This window comes from Malania oleifera, chromosome 6 (assembly GCF_029873635.1).
Source record: "Malania oleifera isolate guangnan ecotype guangnan chromosome 6, ASM2987363v1, whole genome shotgun sequence".
Lineage (NCBI taxonomy): Eukaryota > Viridiplantae > Streptophyta > Magnoliopsida > Santalales > Ximeniaceae > Malania > Malania oleifera.
In genome coordinates this window covers 48,853,192-48,865,993 of record NC_080422.1, presented here as the reverse complement: position 1 = coordinate 48,865,993, position 12,802 = coordinate 48,853,192, and the positions used below count along the sequence as shown (strand labels likewise).

The following is a 12,802-nucleotide window of genomic DNA, read 5'->3' as shown; positions in this document are numbered from 1 at the left end:
TATGTAAATATTTTTCTTTAATATTAGAAAGGAAATTCTTCTTTCTTAGTTTGGTTTTTAAACTACTAAAAATACCCTTATAATTACTTATAATTATTCTATACACTCACCTCTACCGATACCACAACACCCTTATAATTAATTATAATTACTTTTATAAGTAAATTAAGTACTTTTTAATTTTTATTCATTTTCTTTACAATTATTTTCTTAAAATTAATATAAAATATTAGAAAAAGTCACGGGGCATGCACGGACCATTATATGAAATTGATTATAAATAAATTTTATATAATATATTGGGCTGTTAAACCAGATTATTAAGTTGCAGTTCTTATTTACTGTGGATTTCTAAACAAGTTTTGCGCTTGACTGCACAGACCCACCAATACATACAGACCATCCTCACTTCCTCCACAGTTACTCTGCTTCTGCAACAGCTGCTGCGTTTCTTCTTCTTGTTGCAGGGCCAGGACTGCACAGCGCATGCCTATTGCTTTCCTTCCACTCTCAAGGTATACCTTCCTAATCTCTGTGTGTGTGTGTGTGTGTGTGTGTGTTAATCTTTGTGAATGCGCGCTTGTTTGTAGCTAAGACGGGGATGGGGACTGAGTTTATGTTTCTTGCTCTTTTGGAAAGTATCTTCATTTTGCTCTTCTTTACTGTTTTGCCTATGACAGTTATTTTAGCAATTAGCATGCAACTGAAGATTTATTAATAGCATTCAAAAATTCTCGACTGATGATAAATTTAGTCATATGCACGACATTGGAGGGCTGGCTTATGTGGTACCACCTTTGAAGGAAAAAAAGTAGTCTGTTTTTTTTTTTAAATGAAAAAAAAATCCATATGGGAGGTGTTTTTTGTGTGTTGGGGGTGGGGGGGGGTGGGGGTGTTGGGACCTTGCTCAGATGACTCTAAAAGTTTCCTTGCAGCTCTAGCGCTTGATGGATCACGGAAAATTGCTCAAATCTCCGGTATTTGAAAATCGATTCTTCGAAAGGTTTAACTTTTTTCCAAGTAGGTTCTGATCTGGTTGTAGATTGTTTTCTAAACTCGGCATTCGTAATCCGATCATTAATATTGGATTTTCATATAAATTATTATTCCTCCTTTGGATTTTGAGGGGATTATTGAAAATCTAGATTTGTATATATGTTCGGACTATTGAAAATGGCCATAGGGTTTGTGCGCGTGCACGCACTCGCTTGCGCATGGGCTTACATATGCTCATCGCTTATGAAATGCTAAGTCTTAATCATTGACTCTATGATGTGTGCCGATCAACTGATTTCTAAGAACAACTATTAGGATAACGTTCTTTCTACTTGATTGAATTTGATTTTGCAGCTCAGGTAGCACTTTAGCGGCCAACTATCTGTCTGAATTGTGATTCCAGAATGCTAGTCAATTTATGTGAGTAATTTTAAGAAGTATGCAATTTATACCGTATTTAAATAATTCATACCATATTTAACTATGCTGAGTGTTTTGAGGTGGCAAACTTCTGTGCATGTTACTTTAAGGAAAGCAAGATATCCAAATAGGACATGACCCAAGTGTTGCCTAATGTAATCCTAGGCCCCTGGTTGAGCTTACATCTTCATTTGTGTTTTTCTATCCATACTCACAAAAGAGAGATCAAGGGCCCCCTAGCACTTTGTGTGCAAATTCCCACTTATAGTAGGCTTCAAGTGGATAAATTCTTCTGAATATGAGCTGTAACTCAACAAAAATTCACTCACAGGTCCAATAAGTTCTGTTCTTTTAGAATAATATTCACAATATTCCATATAAAGTCTGCCATAATATTTGAACTTTTTTCCAAAAAATTAGATCTCCTAAGTCATAAGAACTGTCAACATATTGCATTTTGGAAAAGAAGGTGGTCATGATATTTATTTTTATTTGGAATAATGGTTTTGATTGATGCTTATATCACTAATGTTGGGTTTTGGCTTGACAAAGAAATCTGTCGATAATTATTCTGCTAGACCTGGGGAATTTTTGCACACCTATGAGAGTGCTGTTCTTCTTTAAATTTGATTTATCTGAGTTTATTTTGGACACTCTACTTTTTTTTTTTTGTCTGTTTTTTTTTTCTTATCTTTCCCTTATCAGTTATCAAATATGATTTTCAGTTTGGTTTGAGAGTTGTTTAGATACATTCTTCCTCTCAATTAGGCTGTGTTGCAACCTTACTAGGATGCTCTATGTTGTGTTGGTTTGCTAATTTGAAACCACTTGTACATTTCTGGTATACTGCTGTAGCCATTCCTCTATTCCATAGGCTGATTGTGGCATGATGCTATTCTGATGCTGCGTGTGTTTGTGATTGACTGCTCGCAATCTTGTATCAGTTGTTAGTTGGTTTACGTTGGTGTTCAATCACTCTACTCCTTGTTCTTGCTTGCACTTGCTTCTAGTTGCAGCCAACCATAATGCCTCTAGTTGCTGCTAGGTTGTTTATTAAGTGCCTGTGGTGCTTTGTTGTGGTTTGGCCTGATATTCATGGTCAAGTTGTTCCTCCTAGGATATTGTAACTTCAGTTCTGGTCATAGCTGCCTTTTGAAATTCTGGAATTTAGTTCTGAAATGTTGTAAGTTCTGGATCTTTAAGAAGTGTTGTTCTGTGCTAGTTTTTGGTGCCTACTTGTACATTGTTACTGTGTTGTTCATCCCTATATTGGTGTGTGCTGGTTGCTGTTTATTGGTGGTGGTTTTGATAGTCTCTGGAGAGAGCTTTAGATGATATGTCTTGATCACATCCATTAATTTGGTTGGATCTTCCAACGTGTATATGTTAAGACAAGAGGGAAGTCCAAGTCTGCATTCTCCTGTGTATCCAGACTCCAAAATTGTAAAGATTGGATGAAAAAGAATGGCATACTACTTGTGTGATTGTGGAATAGCATGGAACCACAAACTGCTGCAATTGTGATGCTTCATAAAACAGCCAAGGCATATGGGATGATATTTGTGAAGGATTCTCAAAAGATAAATATTAAACTCGTGTGTTTGACGTATATGAGAAGCTTATCAAATGCAATGAAGAAGGTAGGTCCATTATTTGAGTATCATGGCACTCTGAGGGTCCATTATTTAAGATGATTAAGAGGCAACAGGGAGAGTTCTTGGCTGCCAAGTTTTTGTTTTGGGTTAAATCTTGACCTTCAACACATCCGTGGTCAAATTTTTGCAAGTACGGGTGTAAAAAAATCATCAAAAAACTGAAACTGGACTGAAACCAAACCAATTTGCATTTGGTTTGGTTTTTTGGTTGCATTTTTAGGTTACAATTTAGAATCTTTTAAAATCAATTTTACAAATAATTTGAACTGAGAAATCTGAAAAATTTTCAAATATATTTTTAAATTTATATGTTATGTTTTACACAGTTCTCTGTTAAATCTGTGTAATTCTCAAAACATATGACGATGACTTTCAAATAACATATTATTTATCAAGTGGGGATAGAAGTGATTTATAGCTGTGGATGAGGGCTATTTCCCCTTTCCTAAATGATGTGAGACAACTTTTTCATTCATGCTTTTCTTCGTGACTTTCTTGCTGGTGTACTACTTCAGCCCTGAGCAATCCCCATTCCTGTCAGTCCCACATCAATTACTTAGAAAAGTTGAGGGCCATCCTTCCCATATAGAAGGACAACTTGGGCTCTTTTGGATTCAAATAATGGGCTTCAGCTGGTTTAGTCATAGTGCACAGGCTGGCTTCGAAACATCTTTTGCTGAGGGCCTAAATTTATTAGTTTTGATTACTGAGCCAAACCAACAAATTTACGGTTCCTAATCTGATTGAACCGCAGTTAGCTGTTCGATATCTGTTTGACATTATTTAAAAACGAAAATTTCAGTTTGATCTTTGGTTTAAGTCATAACAAAACTGTACAGAACCGTGTACACCCCTCCTTGCAAGCAAGGTGTTAAATTTTGATTTTGACTAAAATTTTGAAGCTTCAAAGTACGTAAATTTCAAATTTGATGTCAATTTCAGTATCAATTTGAAAAAATGACGTAAATTAGTAGTAAGGCATGGAATTCTTTTACGAAACTTCAAAAATGTTTAATAGACATAATAGTGTAAATTTAGTACTAATATATTACAAGTTAAATACATCTATTTTGTGTATGGGGTGCAATAGTTGTATTATAATGTGTTAAAAAAAATTGTAATATAATATGTGTATTAAACATATTCGGCTAAAATAAATGAATTCATAAATTAATTAAATATTATTTATTATACAATTAAATATAATTTATAGATGAATGGTTATATAAAATGTTTTTTAAGTGAAATTTTTCATATAATTTCAAAAGACTTTGTAATAATATTTTGTTTCAATAAAAACATAAGATAAATTAAGAGAGGAGTTTCACCTTGCATCTAATCTCACATTTTGAATTCTTCTATAGTTAAAATTTCGACAAGTTTCACTAAAATTTCGAGATTTCAATAAATTTTAGATGATTCGTTGAAATTTGGTGGAAATTATGTAAGATGGAAATCATTTGCCATTTCGATATCTAGGGTGATGGAAAGAAAATTATTTCAATGAAAGTTTGACGATTTTATGGAAATTTAAGACCATGTTTGTTGTTGACGTCTGTTATGCTAGAGATGGGACTTTTGGTTACACAACCTGTAGATATGCTTTATGATAATCAAGGTGCCATTATATTTCTAGCAATTTAGTGTTTCATGAGAGGAAAAAGCACATTGAAGTTGACTATAATTTTATAAGAGAAATTGTGCTAAAGAAGGTTGCCATGAATCCTTTTTTGAAACCTGTGGAACAGTTGGGTGATAGTTTAATGAAGGCTTTATTTGAACCTGCCTTATCTAGTGGTTGTAACAAGTTGTTGTTAGGTTATTTTATACATCTCAATCTCAAGGGGGAGTCTCAAAAGACAAGATACGATTTTAGTAATTATATGGTTTTAACAAGGGCATTTTGTCTTTTGTGCCTTTATTATTAATATAATATGGCAGACACGCATGCTACGGGAAACTACCTCTTGTTTTTTTTTCCTCTTCTTCTCTTGTTCTTCTCTTCTCTTCTTCTCTCCTGCATCTTTAACTTTTGAACACCCTTAATGTTTTTGCAATATCTAATGGTAAGATTCTTCCATTATAATATCTTCTAGATGGGACTCCTAGGACCTCAAAAAGTTCTAGAAGTTTGGAGGTTCTATATGATCTTTGTTCTTGTTTTTTGCAGTTTGAGTCACAACTAGCACCTATTTTATTTAATTATTTATAAAAAAACCAATCCTCCAAGAACCAGCCAACTCTTTCCACTAGCAAACACCACCATGTGTTTGCTTGTGATCACTTGTCTAGTGTAGATTAAGTGACTAACCATTATGTAAATGCTACTATAGGTTTTATTCTTGAGTGGGATATTGCTTTAGTTAGAAAAGGGAGCTTGACTCCTAAGTCAAGGTGATGTTTCCTAGTGTTAGAGTTAGAAGGGAGGGTGAGGGTTCATCAATCTTGTAAAATGCACTAGCTAATGTAAACATGTTTAGCCTACTTGCTAGCCTTGCTAAACACACCTTGCCTACAAAAGTGTGATAATGAATTGCGTTGCTTTATGGTTGACTATGTGACTTGTGAACTTGTTCATGTGGTGAATCTGCGGTTTACTTTTGTTTGACTAGTTAAGCTTGTGTACTACGACTAGTCACACAATTTGAAGTGTTTGGTCTGTGACAGTTGCTATGAAGCTTGGATAATTGCTTCATGATTCAATTGCCTTTGGATTGTGGGATTATGTGAAGCATCAGTAGGAGAACCAAGCACTAATATCAAGAGAATTGATGTGTCCTTGTAGGTTGAGACTGTCAATCATGTGGCAAAAGAGGTGGCTCAATTTACAAGATGTCTTGATGCATTGGAGGGATCCTAAAAATAGTGACAAAGATTCCTTGATGAATTTTCAAAAGATTCTTGTGGTATGGTGGAAATGCACTAAATTATGGGAGGATTATGTGAAGCATCGGTGATAGAACCATGCACTAATATCGAGAGATTTGATGCACCCCTGCAGGTTGAGACTGTCAATCATATGGCAACAGAGGTGGCTCAATTTATGGAATGTGTTGATGCATTGAAGGGATCTCAAAAATAGTGATAAGATTCCTTCTTGAATTTTCAAAAGATTCTTGTGGTATGGTGGAAGTGCTACAACACTTGATGGTGAGCTTATTACCAAGATAACCTGATGGTTCGTGCGATTGGAAATTCCAATCCAATAAAGGTGGAACATGGGAGAATAGTTTATTGGAACCAAGAGCATTTTATGGTGCTTTTAATGCTAAGGAGTTGGAAAACTTTCTTTTGTGTGGTTAGAGCTGGTTCGGAAGAGGCGAAAGTATCCATGGCTACAATGTACTTGAGTGGGAACGCTAAGCTATGGTGGCATACCAAATGCGATGAGATTTAAAACAATTGGTGTATAATATACTTAGGTAGACTTGAAGAGAAAGCTCAAGGATCAATTCTTTCTTGATAATGTTGAGCATAATGCCTAACGTAAACTATGAGATCTTAAGCATACCATGACAAAAAGTAAATTTGTAAGCTAGTTATTGGACTTAATGTTGGATCTCAAAAAATGTCAGAGAAAAACAAGTTGTTGTATTTTTCCTTGAAGGCTTGAAACCATAGACATGGGCTAAATTTCATCAGCAAAGAGTTCAAAACTTGTTTACTACAGAGAGTGCTACTAAATACTTCACTAACTATGCTAGAAAGTAAACCCCCATACCTAAGGAGACAGGCTTGTTGGAAAAGTAGAAAGCCTTTTAATGGGAGTCGAAACCAAGGCATCACCAACAAAGGAAGCATCTTCGTCTCGGGCTTTCAACATATTTGGCTATAAGGATAAGACAGTATGCTTTTTATGTTGAGGCCCTCGTAGATGACATAGAGTTGTCGCCCTCACAAGTCATCACTTAATGCCTTGCAAGCTTTTTTTAAGGAGGGGTCATAAGGACAAGATAAGGACAAGGAGGAAACCTTATGGATAGGTGCAATGTAGTTACTTAATACGCTGGAGAGGCAGACGAAGGAACCCAAGGTTTTTTAATTTAAAGGGCTAATATTTGTGGATCTATGGATTAATGGGAAGAGCATCGTGCTATGTTGGATACCGGGGTACATAACTTTGCCTTATAGCTTGACGTTTAGAGACTCAATTTGAAGTTGTACAAGGACTTGGAACATGTGAAAGTGGTTAACTTTGCTGTCCAACCTACTATGGGAGTAGCCAAGTAGGTGATTGTGAAGCTTGGTTGTAGTCAGGCCATGGGAATTTCGCTGCTATTTTGGTGGATGATTTCCAAGTGATACTTGGAATAAAATTCTTATGGTAGATTAGGGCGGCCCCAATCTTGTTAGTTGACCCTCAACCATGCATGGTGCAAGCTATGGCAAATAAAGGAGACGATGAGAAGTCCCTCTTTGCCATGCAACTCTAAAAGGGTTTGAAAAGGGATGAACCATAATATCTTGCCTAGTTGGTTGTAGATGAAGATGTAAAGACAAGAGCTAATGCTTATTGCCATCCAAAATATGTTGAAGGGATATCAAGAAGTTGTGCCGAATAAGCTACCACACAATTTACCTTCACAATGAGGTGTTGAGATTGATCAACTGAAGACTACTTGTGTGATGCAGTTTAGAGCTTATGAATTCTTGGTGATGCATTTTGGGTTGATGAATGCTCTAGTAACTTTTTGCTCATTGATGAGTTAGATGTTTCATGACTACCTCAACAAGTTTGTTGTGGTATACCTTCACAGCATAGTTGTCTATAGGTTAACTCTAGAAGAGCATTAGTATCCATGGAATGTGTTCAATAGGCTGAAGGATAACAACCTATATGTGAAGAAAGAGAAGTGCTCTTTTGTTCAAAATTAAATTCCATGGTCATGTGATAAACAAGGTCGTATCCCGATGGATATAGAAAAGTTGAGAGATATTAAAGATTGGAATATCCCAATGGAAGTCAAGGAATTAATGTCCTTTCTTAGACTCACCCATTACTACTAGTTTGTTAAGGAGTACTTAAGGGGCATTGCCCCATTAATTGAATTGATGAAGTAGTTTTGTGGGTGGAATTGCATGCAGGAGTGCTAGGAGCCTTTGACAACCTTAAAAAAGCCTAGGAATTTGGTACTTTCTCATGGTCATCATGAAGCTCTTCAAGGTACAAAAAATGCACCAAAAAATGCCCTTGTTACATGAGGGTGTACGAGAACTATTAGGTTAGTGACACTAAGTGGAAGAACATTGTTCAAGGGAAGGAGATGCAACAATGATTAATTGTCTTTGAATGTGGTGACATTACTTGCTTGTGTTGAAGTTCATGGTGAAGGCAACTCATTTGTTATACATTTCTTTACACAACCTAAGTTATCCCTCGAGTAGGCTCTTGGAAATAATTCCTAGCAAGGTTGATTTCATTTTCACACACAAGGCGCCAGGAGGGGGGGGGGGTGAATGAATCAAGTTGCTAACGCACATAGGAAGAAGGTTGAGCTTGCGACTTTGCAACTGGTAACTCACTTGATAATAAGTAAAGTTACCACAACAAAGCAAGGGTGCATTAAGGAGAACCTTGTCAAAGATTTAGTTACTCAAGATCTTGTGAAGTTTGTGGCAAAAGGGAAAGCCCTCTAATTGTAGTTAAAAGATGATTACTACTATTGACAAATGGAAATTGACTCTTTGTTCCTTGAGTCGATGACCTTAGGAAGATGCTCTTGCCTGAGTGTCATGACACCATGTGGGTAGGCCACCTAGGATGGCATCAGACTTTGGCATTATTGAATAAAGGTACTACTCGCCTCGTTTATGAGATAAGGTGGTTTAGTATAAGTAAGCCTATCTCACCTATCACTGAGACAAGAGTGAAAGAAGATTGCAGGGCTTTTAGAGCATCTTCAAATACCAACGAGACCATAGGAGAGTTCCTTAACTTTATTATGAACCTGCAGTATTGGGGATATGGGGTATATTTGTTCATATAAAGATTTTTGAAGTACGGTTATATGCTCATTGAAGTACCATGTAGTTGAGGCGAAAACACAGTTGTTTTTCAAGAACATCATTAGTATTGGAGTGTTCCCTATGACATCATCAATGATTGAGATACAAGTCACAAGGAAACATTTGGATATAACTTATCAAAATCCTTAATTCATAGCTTGACATCTATTCAAGCTATTACTGCAAAAAAAAAAAGGAAAAAAGAAGAGATTTCGCAACTATTAGAGGACTTGCTCTATTTTGTCACCATGAACCAGAAGAGTTTAGGTATAGTACTTGATGTGGCTCAGTTCTGTCTTAATGCCCGAAAGAGTTCAACAACCAGAAATAGTCCTTTTGAGCTTGTTATAGGATAGTGACATTGTTATTTCACATAGTGGATGAGTCGTATAAAGGAAAGAGTCAGTACATCTTCACCAAAGAATGGAGAGGTAATTTGTGGATTGCCCAAGCCTATGAAGAAAAAGCTTCCAACCAGATGAAGATGTTGGTAGGACAAGGGAGAAATCTGTTGCACTTCAATGTGGTGACTTGGTGATTGTTAAGCTCCGTTAAGAACAAATCAAGTCTGAACATGGCTAAGATAGGAAGCTATGCAAATATCGAGGACCTTTCACAAGTCTCCATATTGACCAAGTCGGGAAGGCCTCTTACAAAGGTCAATCCAACATGGATGGAGGTCACCTTATGTTTAGGGTCTAGGTGATGTTACTTCCAGATTGAGGTTCTTAAATTTTGTAATAATTGTGGCTGAAAATTCAATATTCAAGAACTATTTGGCTTTATTTAATGAAAGATTTAGTTCAACTTTCTTCTTTTGTGCTGAAATTAAGACTCATTTCAATCATTCTGTTCATATACTTCGTAGTGATAATGCCTGGGTGTATTTTTGTATGTCTTTTCATACTTTTGTGACTAATTCTGGAATTGTTCATTGATAAATTGGATCCTTGTGCAATCAAATTTATCTTTTTGAGGTATTCTCGGACTCAAACGGTATTGGTGTTATAGTCCTATATTAAATTGATTCTCTGTGCTGACGTTACATTCTTTGAATCTACTACAAAACACACACACACATAACTTTGTTGATCTTCATGAATGTCTTTTGTCAACAATTCCTATTCCTACTCTTGTTGTTGTAACTTTCTCCGAAACCTTACCTTTGCCTTCTATTCCTTCTTCTAGTCCATCTCTATCTTTGCCTACTCAATAGTGTCATCACAGTGTCCTCAGCTATGGATTAACCTACTTTCCAGCTGCTCTTTTTTTTCCTTTGATCAAGCTCCTATTGAATTAGATCTTCCAATTGTTGTTTGTACAAGGCCAAACTTAGCTTATGCAGTTGGTGTTGTGAGTATATTTCTCTCCGATCCTAGTAAATAGAATTGGAATGTTGTGAAATGGATTCTCAGGTGTCTCCGAGGTACCTCCTCCATATGTGTTTGCTTTGGGAATGGAAAACCATTATATGTCGGTTATATAGATGCAGACATGGTTGGAGATGTTGATACTAGAAAGTCTTTATCGGGGTACTTGATTACTTTCACAGGGGGGCTGTGGCTTGGCAGTAAAAGTTACAAAAAATTGCTGCCCTTTCTACTACTGAAGCGGACTTCATTGCAGCTACTGAAGCTTGCAAAGAATTGTTGTGGATGAAAATATTTCTACAGGAGCTCAAATTCAAGCAAAAGAGGTGTGTGTTGCATTGTGATAGTAAGAGCGTGATTCATCTTTGTAAGAATCACACTTTTAATTCACGATCTAAACACATTGATGTGAAATGCCATTGGATTAGAGATGCATTGGTTTAAGATTTATTAGAAATTAAAAAGATTCATACCGATGGCAATAGTTTAGACATGATGACAAAATCCCTATCAAGGGAGAAACATCAAACTTCTTGCATGACTGCTAGTATGGTGAATTCCTCCACATAGTTAGGAGGGGGAGAATTGTTGGGTTTCTCTCCTATGTGGAGGATGGCCTGCATGTGTGATTGGTCCATTTGGATGTCTTGGCCAATGCTCAAGTGGAAGAAGAAAAGTTGTATTTTTTGGAATAGTTCACTTAGGTGTCATAAAATGATTGATTCATTAAAATTAATTGTGATTTGCTTGGAAGATGATTTATCATCTTTGGAGAAATTAAAGGCAGCAAATTAATGAGAGTTATGGCTGAGAGTTACTGCATTTTTCGTGCATTATTGTGAAAGCCGAGAAGGGAGAAAGAAGAGAGGAAAAGGAGTGAAGAAAACTTGATGAAAGTTGGGGTTAGAGGTGTCTGCGCAGTCAGATTGATCGTTACGATCCGATGGTGATTTATTGTCTGACCGAGCTGAAATTTTGGCACCATGTTTGTAACTTGTCTTCCTCCAATCTGGTCGGTTTGATCATCATTTGGAGGTCATTTGCAATGGTTTCGTGGCTTGGACAGCAGCCTCTGTTTTTGGTGTGACCTCTCCATTTTTCTTAAAGTTTGATTCAACCTTTTGTTCGTGATGACTTATGTTGATTTGTATGCCAAGAATTTCTTGTTCTTGATGAATTTAGTTGATGTATGCCTCTAGTTTTAACTAAAGAAGACCTATTGTAGCATACTATTTGACATAGTGAAAGATTGGAAGTGGACTTCAGTCTTGTGGTTTTTTCCTTTACAATTTTGGTGTTCCCTTTGTAATTGTGTGGTTGGTTTGTATTTTTTTGGCTGCTGATTATTTAAGTTTATTTGATAGTTAATTATTCTATTTAGTGTTAATTAGACTAAGGAAAGGTTTATCTTGGGATTTTGTGTTTTGACCATCACCTCCATATCTCCCCTTCCCCAACAGTGTTTACACTGAAAATCAACCCTTTTAAGGTTCAGTTAATTGATTAAAGGTTTGTTTTGTGGCCAAAGGCTATATACAGTATATGCAGATTTTTGGCCAAAATTACTGACACTTTTTCCTCTATGGCCAAGATTGCACACATACATTTGTTTTTGTTTCTTGTGGTCACCTTTAATTGACAGTTGCGTCAGCTTGACATAAAAATGCCTTTTGCATGGAAAGCTTCACAAGGAAGTTTACATGGAGCAATCTCCAGGTTTTGTTGCTGAGTGGGGGTCCATATGGGTTTGAAATCATTATATTGTATAAAATGATCTCATTGAGCATGATTTGGGAGCTTTAGTGAAGTAGCAAGTGCTTTTAATCTTCATGGGCATGCATTAGATTGTTCTGTATTCCACTGTAATACTACTAGAGGGAAAATTTTGTTGATAATATGTGTGGATGATACTGAGTTATTGTCATTACAGGTGATGATAATGAGGGAATACAAGAGTTGAAAATTTTCTTGCAAAGAAAATCAAGGATTTGAGGCAGTATGCACTGGATTTGTTGAGTGAAACATGAATGTTAGGATCTAAGCCCATTAATATACCTGTAACTGCTGATGATGGTGAATTGGTGCCAAATCCGAGACGGTGTAAGAGGTTAGTTGGGACCAGACTAGATGTTGCCTTTGCATAGTGTATTTGTCAAATTCGTACTCTCCTTGAACTAGTCACTGGAATGCTGTTATCTGCATCTTGAGGTATCTCAAAGACACAAAAAGTTGAGGATTATTATATCAAAACAACGACCATACTGATTAGGCTGGGTCTCCATCTGATGGAAGATCTACTACATGGTTTGTATTTTGTTGGTGGAAAATTATTATTTTGGATGGTATGGAACAATC

At 36.3% G+C, this 12,802-nt stretch overlaps 1 protein-coding gene across 18 annotated transcripts in view; it reads left to right on the top strand.

Moving 5' to 3' along the window:
• The first annotated feature begins 296 nt into the window (after positions 1-296).
• LOC131157427 (uncharacterized) overlaps positions 297-12,802 on the top strand; it is a 32,407-nt gene continuing 19,901 nt past the window's right edge. For 2 of the 18 annotated variants that reach the window (XM_058111586.1, XM_058111584.1), the window contains exons 1-4: positions 328-515; positions 936-1,020; positions 1,351-1,416; positions 12,378-12,554. The gene's annotated coding sequence lies outside the window, so the exon portion shown is untranslated. Of the gene's footprint in view, positions 516-924; positions 1,021-1,350; positions 1,417-12,377; positions 12,555-12,802 lie in introns of all 18 variants that reach the window. The other 16 variants (XM_058111579.1, XM_058111588.1, XM_058111574.1 and 13 more) reach the window with 14 other exon arrangements.